The sequence below is a fragment of the Rhea pennata genome, unplaced genomic scaffold, assembly GCF_028389875.1.
Source record: "Rhea pennata isolate bPtePen1 unplaced genomic scaffold, bPtePen1.pri scaffold_31, whole genome shotgun sequence".
NCBI classification, from domain to species: domain Eukaryota; kingdom Metazoa; phylum Chordata; class Aves; order Rheiformes; family Rheidae; genus Rhea; species Rhea pennata.
The window spans coordinates 3,877,898-3,894,594 of NW_026907678.1; positions in this window are offsets into that span (position 1 = coordinate 3,877,898).

The window sequence follows — 16,697 nt, forward strand, 5'->3', positions numbered from 1 at the left end:
TGGCCTCGCACACCCTGGGACACAAGGCACCAGCCACAGCACCAATGGCCACACCAAAAGGCACCTCCCAAGCACAAACAGCACCTTCCCACACTGACACATGCCTGCCAGGGCCTCACGCAGCACTCACCTCACAGCTGCCAAGAGCAGCCAGGCAACCAGCACTGGCCTAGCACGCACTGCTTCACAAGTAACCTCACAACCACCACCACCAGCAGCAGCCAACACCCGAGCACTGCCCACCAAGGCACAGAGGCACAAGTGACCTCACAATGCGGCCTCCAGCTCTGGACTCGCACACCCTGGGACACAAGGCACCAGCCACAGCACCAATGGCCACACCAAAAGGCACCTCCCAAGCACAAACAGCACCTTCCCACACTCACACAGGCCTGCCAGGGCCTCACGCAGCACTCACCTCACAGCTGCCAAGAGCAGCCAGGCAACCAGCACTGGCCTAGCACGCACTGCTTCACAAGTCACCTCACAACCACCACCACCAGCAGCAGCCAACACCCTAGCACTGCCCGCCAAGGCACACAGGCACAAGTGACCTCACAATGCTGCCTCCAGCTCTGCCCTCGCACACCCTGGGACACAAGGCACCAGCCACAGCACCAATGGCCACACCAAAAGGCACCTCCCAAGCACAAACAGCACCTTCCCACACTCACACATGCCTGCGAGGGCCTCACACAGCACTCACCTCACAGCTGCCAAGAGCAGCCAGGCAACCAGCACTGGCCTAGCACGCACTGCTTCACAAGTCACCTCACAACCACCACCACCAGCAGCAGCCAACACCCTAGCACTGCCCGCCAAGGCACACAGGCACAAGTGACCTCACAATGCTGCCTCCAGCTCTGGCCTCGCACACCCTGGGACACAAGGCACCAGCCACAGCACCAATGGCCACACCAAAAGGCACCTCCCAAGCACAAACAGCACCTTCCCACACTGACACATGCCTGCCAGGGCCTCACGCAGCACTCACCTCACAGCTGCCAAGAGCAGCCAGGCAACCAGCACTGGCCTAGCACGCACTGCTTCACAAGTCACCTCACAACCACCACCACCAGCAGCAGCCAACACCCTAGCACTGCCCGCCAAGGCACAGAGCCTCAGGTGACCTCACAATGCTGCCTCCAGCTCTGGCCTCGCACACCCTGGGACACAAGGCACCAGCCACAGCACCAATGGCCACACCAAAAGGCACCTCCCAAGCACAAACAGCACCTTCCCACACTCACACATGCCTGCGAGGGCCTCACGCAGCACTCACCTCACAGCTGCCAAGAGCAGCCAGGCAACCAGCACTGGCCTAGCACGCACTGCTTCACAAGTGACCTCACAACCACCACCACCAGCAGCAGCTAACACCCTAGCACTGCCCGCCAAGGCACAGAGGCACAAGTGACCTCACAATGCTGCCTCCAGCTCTGGCCTCGCACACCCTGGGACACAAGGCACCACCCACAGCACCAATGGCCACAACAAAAGGCACCTCCCAAGCACAAACAGCACCTTCCCACACTGACACATGCCTGCCAGGGCCTCACGCAGCACTCACCTCACAGCTGCCAAGAGCAGCCAGGCAAGCAGCACTGGCCTAGCACGCACTGCTTCACAAGTCACCTCACAACCACCACCACCAGCAGCAGCCAACACCCTAGCACTGCCCGACAAGGCACAGAGGCACAAGTGACCTCACAATGCTGCCTCCAGCTCTGGCCTCTCACACCCTGGGACACAAGGCACCAGCCACAGCACCAATGGCCACACCAAAAGGCACCTCCCAAGCACAAACAGCACCTTCCCACACTCACACATGCCTGCGAGGGCCTCACGCAGCACTCACCTCACAGCTGCCAAGAGCAGCCAGGCAACCAGCACTGGCCTAGCACGCACTGCTTCACAAGTGACCTCACAACCACCACCACCAGCAGCAGCTAACACCCTAGCACTGCCCGCCAAGGCACAGAGGCTCAGGTGACCTCACAATGCTGCCTCCAGCTCTGGCCTCGCACACCCTGGGACACAAGGCACCACCCACAGCACCAATGGCCACAACAAAAGGCACCTCCCAAGCACAAACAGCACCTTCCCACACTGACACATGCCTGCCAGGGCCTCACGCAGCACTCACCTCACAGCTGCCAAGAGCAGCCAGGCAAGCAGCACTGGCCTAGCACGCACTGCTTCACAAGTCACCTCACAACCACCACCACCAGCAGCAGCCAACACCCTAGCACTGCCCGACAAGGCACAGAGGCACAAGTGACCTCACAATGCTGCCTCCAGCTCTGGCCTCTCACACCCTGGGACACAAGGCACCAGCCACAGCACCAATGGCCACACCAAAAGGCACCTCCCAAGCACAAACAGCACCTTCCCACACTCACACAGGCCTGCCAGGGCCTCACGCAGCACTCACCTCACAGCTGCCAAGAGCAGCCAGGCAGCCAGCACTGGCCTAGCACGCACTGCTTCACAAGTCACCTCACAACCACCACCACCAGCAGCAGCCAACACCCTAGCACTGCCTGCCAAGGCACAGAGGCACAAGTGACCTCACAATGCTGCCTCCAGCTCTGGCCTCGCACACCCTGGGACACAAGGCACCAGCCACAGCACCAATGGCCACACCAAAAGGCACCTCCCAAGCACAAACAGCACCTTCCCACACTCACACAGGCCTGCCAGGGCCTCACGCAGCACTCACCTCACAGCTGCCAAGAGCAGCCAGGCAACCAGCACTGGCCTAGCACGCACTGCTTCACAAGTCACCTCACAACCACCACCACCAGCAGCAGCCAATACTCTAGCACTGCCCGCCAAGGCACAGAGGCACAAGTGACCTCACAATGCTGCCTCCAGCTCTGGCCTCGCACACCCTGGGACACAAGGCACCAGCCACAGCACCAATGGCCACACCAAAAGGCACCTCCCAAGCACAAACAGCACCTTCCCACACTGACACATGCCTGCCAGGGCCTCACGCAGCACTCACCTCACAGCTGCCAAGAGCAGCCAGGCAACCAGCACTGGCCTAGCACGCACTGCTTCACAAGTAACCTCACAACCACCACCACCAGCAGCAGCCAACACCCTAGCACTGCCCGCCAAGGCACAGAGGCACAAGTGACCTCACAATGCTGCCTCCAGCTCTGGCCTCGCACACCCTGGGACACAAGGCACCAGCCACAGCACCAATGGCCACACCAAAAGGCACCTCCCAAGCACAAACAGCACCTTCCCACACTGACACATGCCTGCCAGGGCCTCACGCAGCACTCACCTCACAGCTGCCAAGAGCAGCCAGGCAACCAGCACTGGCCTAGCACGCGCTGCTACACAAGTCACCTCACAACCACCACCACCAGCAGCAGCCAATACTCTAGCACTGCCCGCCAAGGCACAGAGGCACAAGTGACCTCACAATGCTGCCTCCAGCTCTGGCCTCTCACACCCTGGGACACAAGGCACCAGCCACAGCACCAATGGCCACACCAAAAGGCACCTCCCAAGCACAAACAGCACCTTCCCACACTGACACATGCCTGCCAGGGCCTCACGCAGCACTCACCTCACAGCTGCCAAGAGCAGCCAGGCAACCAGCACTGGCCTAGCACGCACTGCTTCACAAGTAACCTCACAACCACCACCACCAGCAGCAGCCAACACCCTAGCACTGCCCGCCAAGGCACAGAGGCACAAGTGACCTCACAATGCTGCCTCCAGCTCTGGCCTCGCACACCCTGGGACACAAGGCACCAGCCACAGCACCAATGGCCACACCAAAAGGCACCTCCCAAGCACAAACAGCACCTTCCCACACTGACACATGCCTGCCAGGGCCTCACGCAACACTCACCTCACAGCTGCCAAGAGCAGCCAGGCAACCAGCACTGGCCTAGCACGCACTGCTTCACAAGTCACCTCACAACCACCACCACCAGCAGCAGCCAACACCCTAGCACTGCCCGACAAGGCACAGAGGCACAAGTGACTTCACAATGCTGCCTCCAGCTCTGGCCTCGCACACCCTGGGACACAAGGCACCAGCCACAGCACCAATGGCCACACCAAAAGGCACCTCCCAAGCACAAACAGCACCTTCCCACACTGACACATGCCTGCCAGGGCCTCACGCAGCACTCACCTCACAGCTGCCAAGAGCAGCCAGGCAACCAGCACTGGCCTAGCACGCACTGCTTCACAAGTAACCTCACAACCACCACCACCAGCAGCAGCCAACACCCTAGCACTGCCCGCCAAGGCACAGAGGCACAAGTGACCTCACAATGCTGCCTCCAGCTCTGGCCTCGCACACCCTGGGACACAAGGCACCAGCCACAGCACCAATGGCCACACCAAAAGGCACCTCCCAAGCACAAACAGCACCTTCCCACACTGACACATGCCTGCCAGGGCCTCACGCAGCACTCACCTCACAGCTGCCAAGAGCAGCCAGGCAACCAGCACTGGCCTAGCACGCACTGCTTCACAAGTGACCTCACAACCACCACCACCAGCAGCAGCCAACACCCTAGCACTGCCCGACAAGGCACAGAGGCACAAGTGACCTCACAATGCTGCCTCCAGCTCTGGCCTCGCACACCCTGGGACACAAGGCACCAGCCACAGCACCAATGGCCACACCAAAAGGCACCTCCCAAGCACAAACAGCACCTTCCCACACTGACACATGCCTGCCAGGGCCTCACGCAGCACTCACCTCACAGCAGCCAAGAGCAGCCAGGCAACCAGCACTGGCCTAGCACGCACTGCTTCACAAGTCACCTCACAACCACCACCACCAGCAGCAGCCAACACCCTAGCACTGCCCGCCAAGGCACAGAGGCACAAGTGACCTCACAAGGCTGCCTCCACCTCTGCCCTCGCACACCCTGGGACACAAGGCACCAGCCACAGCACCAATGGCCACACCAAAAGGCACCTCCCAAGCACAAACAGCACCTTCCCACACTGACACATGCCTGCCAGGGCCTCACGCAGCACTCACCTCACAGCTGCCAAGAGCAGCCAGGCAACCAGCACTGGCCTAGCACGCACTGCTTCACAAGTCACCTCACAACCACCACCACCAGCAGCAGCCAACACCCTAGCACTGCCCGCCAAGGCACAGAGGCACAAGTGACCTCACAATGCTGCCTCCAGCTCTGGCCTCGCACACCCTGGGACACAAGGCACCAGCCACAGCACCAATGGCCACACCAAAAGGCACCTCCCAAGCACAAACAGCACCTTCCCACACTGACACATGCCTGCCAGGGCCTCACGCAGCACTCACCTCACAGCTGCCAAGAGCAGCCAGGCAACCAGCACTGGCCTAGCACGCACTGCTTCACAAGTGACCTCACAACCACCACCACCAGCTGCAGCCAACACCCTAGCACTGCCCGACAAGGCACAGAGGCACAAGTGACCTCACAATGCTGCCTCCAGCTCTGCCCTCGCACACCATGGGACACAAGGCACCAGCCACAGCACCAATGGCCACACCAAAAGGCACCTCCCAAGCACAAACAGCACCTTCCCACACTGACACATGCCTGCCAGGGCCTCACGCAGCACTCACCTCACAGCAGCCAAGAGCAGCCAGGCAACCAGCACTGGCCTAGCACGCACTGCTTCACAAGTCACCTCACAACCACCACCACCAGCAGCAGCCAACACCCTAGCACTGCCCGCCAAGGCACAGAGGCACAAGTGACCTCACAAGGCTGCCTCCACCTCTGCCCTCGCACACCCTGGGACACAAGGCACCAGCCACAGCACCAATGGCCACACCAAAAGGCACCTCCCAAGCACAAACAGCACCTTCCCACACTGACACATGCCTGCCAGGGCCTCACGCAGCACTCACCTCACAGCTGCCAACAGCAGCCAGGCAACCAGCACTGGCCTAGCACGCACTGCTTCACAAGTGACCTCACAACCACCACCACCAGCAGCAGCCAACACCCTAGCACTGCCCGTCAAGGCACAGAGGCACAGGTGACCTCACAATGCTGCCTCCAGCTCTGGCCTCGCACACCCTGGGACACAAGGCACCAGCCACAGCACCAATGGCCACACCAAAAGGCACCTCCCAAGCACAAACAGCACCTTCCCACACTGACACATGCCTGCGACAGCTCACGCAGCACTCACCTCACAGCTGCCAAGAGCAGCCAGGCAACCAGCACTGGCCTAGCACGCACTGCTTCACAAGTCACCTCACAACCACCACCACCAGCAGCAGCCAAAACCCGAGCACTGCCCGCCAAGGCACAGAGGCACAAGTGACCTCACAATGCTGCCTCCAGCTCTGGCCTCTCACACCCTGGGACACAAGGCACCAGCCACAGCACCAATGGCCACACCAAAAGGCACCTCCCAAGCACAAACAGCACCTTCCCACACTGACACATGCCTGCCAGGACCTCACGCAGCACTCACCTCACAGCTGCCAAGAGCAGCCAGGCAACCAGCACTGGCCTAGCACGCACTGCTTCACAAGTCACCTCACAACCACCACCACCAGCAGCAGCTAACACCCTAGCACTGCCCGACAAGGCACAGAGGCACAAGTGACCTCACAATGCTGCCTCCAGCTCTGGCCTCGCACACCCTGGGACACAAGGCACCAGCCACAGCACCAATGGCCACACCAAAAGGCACCTCCCAAGCACAAACAGCACCTTCCCACACTGACACATGCCTGCCAGGGCCTCACGCAGCACTCACCTCACAGCAGCCAAGAGCAGCCAGGCAGCCAGCACTGGCCTAGCACACACTGCTTCACAAGTCACCTCACAACCACCACCACCAGCAGCAGCCAACACCCTAGCACTGCCCGCCAAGGCACAGAGGCACAAGTGACCTCACAATGCTGCCTCCACCTCTGCCCTCGCACACCCTGGGACACAAGGCACCAGCCACAGCACCAATGGCCACACCAAAAGGCACCTCCCAAGCACAAACAGCACCTTCCCACACTGACACATGCCTGCCAGGGCCTCACACAGCACTCACGTCACAGCTGCCAAGAGCAGCCAGGCAACCAGCACTGGCCTAGCACGCACTGCTTCACAAGTGTCCTCACAACCACCACCACCACCAGCAGCCAACACCCTAGCACTGCCCGCCAAGGCACAGAGGCACAGGTGACCTCACAATGCTGCCTCCAGCTCTGGCCTCGCACACCCTGGGACACAAGGCACCAGCCACAGCACCAATGGCCACACCAAAAGGCACCTCCCAAGCACAAACAGCACCTTCCCACACTCACACAGGCCTGCCAGGGCCTCACGCAGCACTCACCTCACAGCTGCCAAGAGCAGCCAGGCAACCAGCACTGGCCTAGCACGCACTGCTTCACAAGTGACCTCACAACCACCACCACCAGCAGCAGCCAACACCCTAGCACTGCCAGCCAAGGCACAGAGGCACAAGTGACCTCAGAATGCTGCCTCCAGCTCTGGCCTCGCACACCCTGGGACACAAGGCACCAGCCACAGCACCAATGGCCACACCAAAAGGCACCTCCCAAGCACAAACAGCACCTTCCCACACTGACACATGCCTGCCAGGGCCTCACGCAGCACTCATCTCACAGCTGCCAAGAGCAGCCAGGCAGCCAGCACTGGCCTAGCACGCACTGCTTCACAAGTGACCTCACAACCACCACCACCAGCAGCAGCCAACACCCTAGCACTGCCCGCCAAGGCACAGAGGCACAAGTGACCTCACAATGCTGCCTCCACCTCTGCCCTCGCACACCCTGGGACACAAGGCACCAGCCACAGCACCAATGGCCACACCAAAAGGCACCTCCCAAGCACAAACAGCACCTTCCCACACTCACACATGCCTGCCAGGGCCTCACGCAGCACTCACCTCACAGCTGCCAAGAGCAGCCAGGCAACCAGCACTGGCCTAGCACGCACTGCTTCACAAGTCACCTCACAACCACCACCACCAGCAGCAGCCAACACCCTAGCACTGCCCACCAAGGCACAGAGGCACAAGTGACCTCACAATGCTGCCTCCAGCTCTGGCCTCGCACACCCTGGGACACAAGGCACCAGCCACAGCACCAATGGCCACACCAAAAGGCACCTCCCAAGCACAAACAGCACCTTCCCACACTCACACATGCCTGCGACGGCTCACGCAGCAATCACCTCACAGCTGCCAAGAGCAGCCAGGCAACCAGCACTGGCCTAGCACGCACTGCTTCACAAGTCACCTCACAACCACCACCACCAGCAGCAGCCAACACCCTAGCACTGCCCGACAAGGCAGAGAGGCACAAGTGATCTCACAATGCTGCCTCCAGCTCTGGCCTCGCACACCCTGGGACACAAGGCACCAGCCACAGCACCAATGGCCACACCAAAAGGCACCTCCCAAGCACAAACAGCACCTTCCCACACTGACACATGCCTGCAACGGCTCACGCAGCACTCACCTCACACCTGCCAAGAGCAGCCAGGCAACCAGCACTGGCCTAGCACGCACTGCTTCACAAGTCACCTCACAACCACCACCACCAGCAGCAGCCAACACCCGAGCACTGCCCGCCAAGGCACAGAGGCACAAGTGACCTCACAATGCTGCCTCCAGCTCTGGCCTCGCACACCCTGGGACACAAGGCACCAGCCACAGCACCAATGGCCACACCAAAAGGCACCTCCCAAGCACAAACAGCACCTTCCCACACTCACACATGCCTGCGACGGCTCACGCAGCACTCACCTCACAGCTGCCAAGAGCAGCCAGGCAACCAGCACTGGCCTAGCACGCACTGCTTCACAAGTCACCTCACAACCACCACCACCAGCAGCAGCCAACACCGTGGCACTGCCCGCCAAGGCACAGAGGCACAAGTGACCTCACAATGCTGCCTCCAGCTCTGCCCTCGCACACCCTGGGACACAAGGCACCAGCCACAGCACCAATGGCCACACCAAAAGGCACCTCCCAAGCACAAACAGCACCTTCCCACACTGACACATGCCTGCCAGGGCCTCATGCAGCACTCACCTCACAGCTGCCAAGAGCAGCCAGGCAACCAGCACTGGCCTAGCACGCACTGCTTCACAAGTCACCTCACAACCACCACCACCAGCAGCAGCCAACACCCTAGCATTGAACAAAAAGGCACAGAGGCACAAGTGACCTCACAATGCTGCCTCCAGCTCTGGCCTCGCACACCCTGGGACACAAGGCACCAGCCACAGCACCAATGGCCACACCAAAAGGCACCTCCCAAGCACAAACAGCACCTTCCCACACTGACACATGCCTGCGACGGCTCACGCAGCACTCACCTCACAGCTGCCAAGAGCAGCCAGGCAACCAGCACTGGCCTAGCATGCACTGCTTCACAAGTGACCTCACAACCACCACCACCAGCAGCAGCCAACACCCGAGCACTGCCCGACAAGGCACAGAGGCACAAGTGACCTCACAATGCTGCCTCCAGCTCTGGCCTCGCACACCCTGAGACACAAGGCACCAGCCACAGCACCAATGGCCACACCAAAAGGCACCTCCCAAGCACAAACAGCACCTTCCCACACTGACACATGCCTGCGACGGCCTCACGCAGCACTCACCTCACAGCTGCCAAGAGCAGCCAGGCAACCAGCACTGGCCTAGCACACACTGCTTCACAAGTCACCTCACAACCACCACCACCAGCAGCAGCCAACACCCTAGCACTGCCCGACAAGGCAGAGAGGCACAAGTGATCTCACAATGCTGCCTCCAGCTCTGGCCTCGCACACCCTGGGACACAAGGCACCAGCCACAGCACCAATGGCCACACCAAAAGGCACCTCCCAAGCACAAACAGCACCTTCCCACACTGACACATGCCTGCGACAGCTCACGCAGCACTCAGCTCACAGCTGCCAAGAGCAGCCAGGCAACCAGCACTGGCCTAGCACGCACTGCTTCACAAGTCACCTCACAACCACCACCACCACCAGCAGCCAACACCCTAGCACTGCCCGACAAGGCACAGAGGCACAAGTGACCTCACAATGCTGCCTCCAGCTCTGCCCTCGCACACCCTGGGACACAAGGCACCAGCCACAGCACCAATGGCCACACCAAAAGGCACCTCCCAAGCACAAACAGCACCTTCCCACACTCACACATGCCTGCGACGGCTCACGCAGCACTCACCTCACAGCTGCCAAGAGCAGCCAGGCAACCAGGACTGGCCTAGCACGCACTGCTTCACAAGTCACCTCACAACCACCACCACCAGCAGCAGCCAACACCGTGGCACTGCCCGCCAAGGCACAGAGGCACAAGTGACCTCACAATGCTGCCTCCAGCTCTGGCCTCGCACACCCTGGGACACAAGGCACCAGCCACAGCACCAATGGCCACACCAAAAGGCACCTCCCAAGCACAAACAGCACCTTCCCACACTCACACATGCCTGCAACGGCCTCACGCAGCACTCACCTCACAGCTGCCAAGAGCAGCCAGGCAACCAGCACTGGCCTAGCACGCACTGCTTCAAAAGTCACCTCACAACCACCACCACCAGCAGCAGCCAACACCCTAGCACTGCCCGACAAGGCACAGAGGCACAAGTGACCTCACAATGCTGCCTCCAGCTCTGGCCTCTCACACCCTGGGACACAAGGCACCAGCCACAGCACCAATGGCCACACCAAAAGGCACCTCCCAAGCACAAACAGCACCTTCCCACACTCACACATGCCTGCCAGGGCCTCATGCAGCACTCACCTCACAGCTGCCAAGAGCAGCCAGGCAACCAGCACTGGCCTAGCACGCACTGCTTCACAAGTCACCTCACAACCACCACCACCAGCAGCAGCCAACACCCTAGCATTGAACAAAAAGGCACAGAGGCACAAGTGACCTCACAATGCTGCCTCCAGCTCTGGCCTCGCACACCCTGGGACACAAGGCACCAGCCACAGCACCAATGGCCACACCAAAAGGCACCTCCCAAGCACAAACAGCACCTTCCCACACTGACACATGCCTGCGACGGCTCACGCAGCACTCACCTCACAGCTGCCAAGAGCAGCCAGGCAACCAGCACTGGCCTAGCACGCACTGCTTCACAAGTGACCTCACAACCACCACCACCAGCAGCAGCCAACACCCGAGCACTGCCCGCCAAGGCACAGAGGCACAAGTGACCTCACAATGCTGCCTCCAGCTCTGGCCTCGCACACCCTGGGACACAAGGCACCAGCCACAGCACCAATGGCCACACCAAAAGGCACCTCCCAAGCACAAACAGCACCTTCCCACACTCACACATGCCTGCCAGGGCCTCATGCAGCACTCACCTCACAGCTGCCAAGAGCACCTAGGCAGCCAGCACTGGCCTAGCACGCACTGCTTCACAAGTCACCTCACAACCACCACCACCAGCAGCAGCCAATACCCTAGCACTGCCCGCCAAGGCACAGAGGCACAAGTGACCTCACAACGCTGCCTCCAGCTCTGGCCTCGCACACCCTGGGACACAAGGCACCAGCCACAGCACCAATGGCCACACCAAAAGGCACCTCCCAAGCACAAACAGCACCTTCCCACACTCACACATGCCTGCGACGGCTCACGCAGCAATCACCTCACAGCTGCCAAGAGCAGCCAGGCAACCAGCACTGGCCTAGCACGCACTGCTTCACAAGTCACCTCACAACCACCACCACCAGCAGCAGCCAACACCCTAGCACTGCCCGACAAGGCAGAGAGGCACAAGTGATCTCACAATGCTGCCTCCAGCTCTGGCCTCACACACCCTGGGACACAAGGCACCAGCCACAGCACCAATGGCCACACCAAAAGGCACCTCCCAAGCACAAACAGCACCTTCCCACACTGACACATGCCTGCAACGGCTCACGCAGCACTCACCTCACAGCTGCCAAGAGCAGCCAGGCAACCAGCACTGGCCTAGCACGCACTGCTTCACAAGTCACCTCACAACCACCACCACCAGCAGCAGCCAACACCCGAGCACTGCCCGCCAAGGCACAGAGGCACAAGTGACCTCACAATGCTGCCTCCAGCTCTGGCCTCGCACACCCTGGGACACAAGGCACCAGCCACAGCACCAATGGCCACACCAAAAGGCACCTCCCAAGCACAAACAGCACCTTCCCACACTCACACATGCCTGCGACGGCTCACGCAGCACTCACCTCACAGCTGCCAAGAGCAGCCAGGCAACCAGCACTGGCCTAGCACGCACTGCTTCACAAGTCACCTCACAACCACCACCACCAGCAGCAGCCAACACCGTGGCACTGCCCGCCAAGGCACAGAGGCACAAGTGACCTCACAATGCTGCCTCCAGCTCTGCCCTCGCACACCCTGGGACACAAGGCACCAGCCACAGCACCAATGGCCACACCAAAAGGCACCTCCCAAGCACAAACAGCACCTTCCCACACTGACACATGCCTGCCAGGGCCTCATGCAGCACTCACCTCACAGCTGCCAAGAGCAGCCAGGCAACCAGCACTGGCCTAGCACGCACTGCTTCACAAGTCACCTCACAACCACCACCACCAGCAGCAGCCAACACCCTAGCATTGAACAAAAAGGCACAGAGGCACAAGTGACCTCACAATGCTGCCTCCAGCTCTGGCCTCGCACACCCTGGGACACAAGGCACCAGCCACAGCACCAATGGCCACACCAAAAGGCACCTCCCAAGCACAAACAGCACCTTCCCACACTGACACATGCCTGCGACGGCTCACGCAGCACTCACCTCACAGCTGCCAAGAGCAGCCAGGCAACCAGCACTGGCCTAGCATGCACTGCTTCACAAGTGACCTCACAACCACCACCACCAGCAGCAGCCAACACCCGAGCACTGCCCGCCAAGGCACAGAGGCACAAGTGACCTCACAATGCTGCCTCCAGCTCTGGCCTCGCACACCCTGAGACACAAGGCACCAGCCACAGCACCAATGGCCACACCAAAAGGCACCTCCCAAGCACAAACAGCACCTTCCCACACTGACACATGCCTGCGACGGCCTCACGCAGCACTCACCTCACAGCTGCCAAGAGCAGCCAGGCAACCAGCACTGGCCTAGCACGCACTGCTTCAAAAGTCACCTCACAACCACCACCACCAGCAGCAGCCAACACCCTAGCACTGCCCGACAAGGCAGAGAGGCACAAGTGATCTCACAATGCTGCCTCCAGCTCTGGCCTCGCACACCCTGGGACACAAGGCACCAGCCACAGCACCAATGGCCACACCAAAAGGCACCTCCCAAGCACAAACAGCACCTTCCCACACTGACACATGCCTGCGACAGCTCACGCAGCACTCAGCTCACAGCTGCCAAGAGCAGCCAGGCAACCAGCACTGGCCTAGCACGCACTGCTTCACAAGTCACCTCACAACCACCACCACCACCAGCAGCCAACACCCTAGCACTGCCCGACAAGGCACAGAGGCACAAGTGACCTCACAATGCTGCCTCCAGCTCTGGCCTCGCACACCCTGGGACACAAGGCACCAGCCACAGCACCAATGGCCACACCAAAAGGCACCTCCCAAGCACAAACAGCACCTTCCCACACTCACACATGCCTGCGACGGCTCACGCAGCACTCACCTCACAGCTGCCAAGAGCAGCCAGGCAACCAGCACTGGCCTAGCACGCACTGCTTCACAAGTCACCTCACAACCACCACCACCAGCAGCAGCCAACACCGTGGCACTGCCCGCCAAGGCACAGAGGCACAAGTGACCTCACAATGCTGCCTCCAGCTCTGGCCTCGCACACCCTGGGACACAAGGCACCAGCCACAGCACCAATGGCCACACCAAAAGGCACCTCCCAAGCACAAAGAGCACCTTCCCACACTGACACATGCCTGCCAGGGTCTCATGCAGCACTCACCTCACAGCTGCCAAGAGCAGCCAGGCAACCAGCACTGGCCTAGCACGCACTGCTTCACAAGTCACCTCACAACCACCACCACCAGCAGCAGCCAACACCCTAGCATTGACCAAAAAGGCACAGAGGCACAAGTGACCTCACAATGCTGCCTCCAGCTCTGGCCTCGCACACCCTGGGACACAAGGCACCAGCCACAGCACCAATGGCCATACCAAAAGGCACCTCCCAAGCACAAACAGCACCTTCCCACACTGACACATGCCTGCGACGGCTCACGCAGCACTCACCTCACAGCTGCCAAGAGCAGCCAGGCAACCAGCACTGGCCTAGCATGCACTGCTTCACAAGTCACCTCACAACCACCACCACCAGCAGCAGCCAACACCCTAGCACTGCCCGCCAAGGCACAGAGGCACAAGTGACCTCACAATGCTGCCTCCAGCTCTGGCCTCGCACACCCTGGGACACAAGGCACCAGCCACAGCACCAATGGCCATACCAAAAGGCACCTCCCAAGCACAAACAGCACCTTCCCACACCGACACATCCCTGCGACGGCCTCACGCAGCACTCACCTCACAGCTGCCAAGAGCAGCCAGGCAACCAGCACTGGCCTAGCACGCACTGCTTCACAAGTGACCTCACAACCACCAACACCAGCAGCAGCCAACACCCTAGCACTGCCCGACAAGGCACAGAGGCACAAGTGACCTCACAACGCTGCCTCCAGCTCTGGCCTCTCACACCCTGGGACACAAGGCACCAGCCACAGCACCAATGGCCACACCAAAAGGCACCACCCAAGGACAAACAGCACCTTCCCACACCGATACATGCCTGCCAGGGCCTCACGCAGCACTCACCTCACAGCTGCCAAGAGCAGCCAGGCAGCCAGCACTGGCCTAGCACGCACTGCTTCACAAGTGACCTCACAACCACCACCACCAGCAGCAGCCAACACCCGAGCACTGCCCGCCAAGGCACAGAGGCACAAGTGACCTCACAATGCTGCCTCCAGCTCTGGCCTCGCACACCCTGGGACACAAGGCACCAGCCACAGCACCAATGGCCACACCAAAAGGCACCTCCCAAGCACAAACAGCACCTTCCCACACTCACACATGCCTGCAACGGCTCACGCAGCACTCACCTCACAGCTGCCAAGAGCAGCCAGGCAACCAGCACTGGCCTAGCACGCACTGCTTCAAAAGTGACCTCACAACCACCACCACCACCAGCAGCCAACACCCTAGCACTGCCTGCCAAGGCAGAGAGGCACAAGTGACCTCACAATGCTGCCTCCAGCTCTGGCCTCGCACACCCTGGGACACAAGGCACCAGCCACAGCACCAATGGCCACACCAAAAGGCACCTCCCAAGCACAAACAGCATCTTCCCACACTGACACATGCCTGCGACGGCTCACGCAGCACTCACCTCACAGCTGCCAAGAGCAGCCAGGCAACCAGCACTGGCCTAGCACGAACTGCTTCACAAGTCACCTCACAACCACCACCACCACCAGCAGCCAACACCCGAGCACTGCCCGCCAAGGCACAGAGGCACAAGTGACCTCACAATGCTGCCTCCAGCTCTGGCCTCGCACACCCTGGGACACAAGGCACCAGCCACAGCACCAATGGCCACACCAAAAGGCACCTCCCAAGCACAAACAGCACCTTCCCACACTCACACATGCCTGCGACGGCTCACGCAGCGATCACCTCACAGCTGCCAAGAGCAGCCAGGCAACCAGCACTGGCCTAGCACGCACTGCTTCACAAGTCACCTCACAACCACCACCACCAGCAGCAGCCAACACCGTGGCACTGCCCGACAAGGCACAGAGGCACAAGTGACCTCACAATGCTGCCTCCAGCTCTGGCCTCACACACCCTGGGACACAAGGCACCAGCCACAGCACCAATGGCCACACCAAAAGGCACCTCCCAAGCACAAACAGCACCTTCCCACACTCACACATGCCTGACAGGGCCTCACGCAGCACTCACCTCACAGCTGCCAAGAGCAGCCAGGCAACCAGCACTGGCCTAGCATGCACTGCTTCACAAGTGACCTCACAACCACCACCACCAGCAGCAGCCAACACCCTAGCACTGCCCGACAAGGCACAGAGGCACAAGTGACCTCACAACGCTGCCTCCAGCTCTGGCCTCTCACACCCTGGGACAAAAGGCACCAGCCACAGCACCAATGGCCACACCAAAAGGCACCTCCCAAGCACAAACAGCACCTTCCCACACTCACACAGGCCTGCCAGGGCCTCACGCAGCACTCACCTCACAGCTGCCAAGAGCACCCAGGCAGCCAGCACTGGCCTAGCACGCACTGCTTCACAAGTCACCTCACAACCACCACCACCAGCAGCAGCCAACACCCTAGCACTGCCCGACAAGGCACAGAGGCACAAGTGACCTCACAACGCTGCCTCCAGCTCTGGCCTCGCACACCCTGGGACACAAGGCACCAGCCACAGCACCAATGGCCACACCAAAAGGCACCTCCCAAGCACAAACAGCACCTTCCCACACTCACACATGCCTGCGACGGCTCACGCAGCACTCACCTCACAGCTGCCAAGAGCAGCCAGGCAACCAGCACTGGCCTAGCACGCACTGCTTCACAAGTCACCTCACAACCACCACCACTAGCAGCAGCCAACACCCTAGCACTGCCCGACAAGGCACAGAGGCACAAGTGACCTCACAACGCTGCCTCCAGCTCTGGCCTCTCACA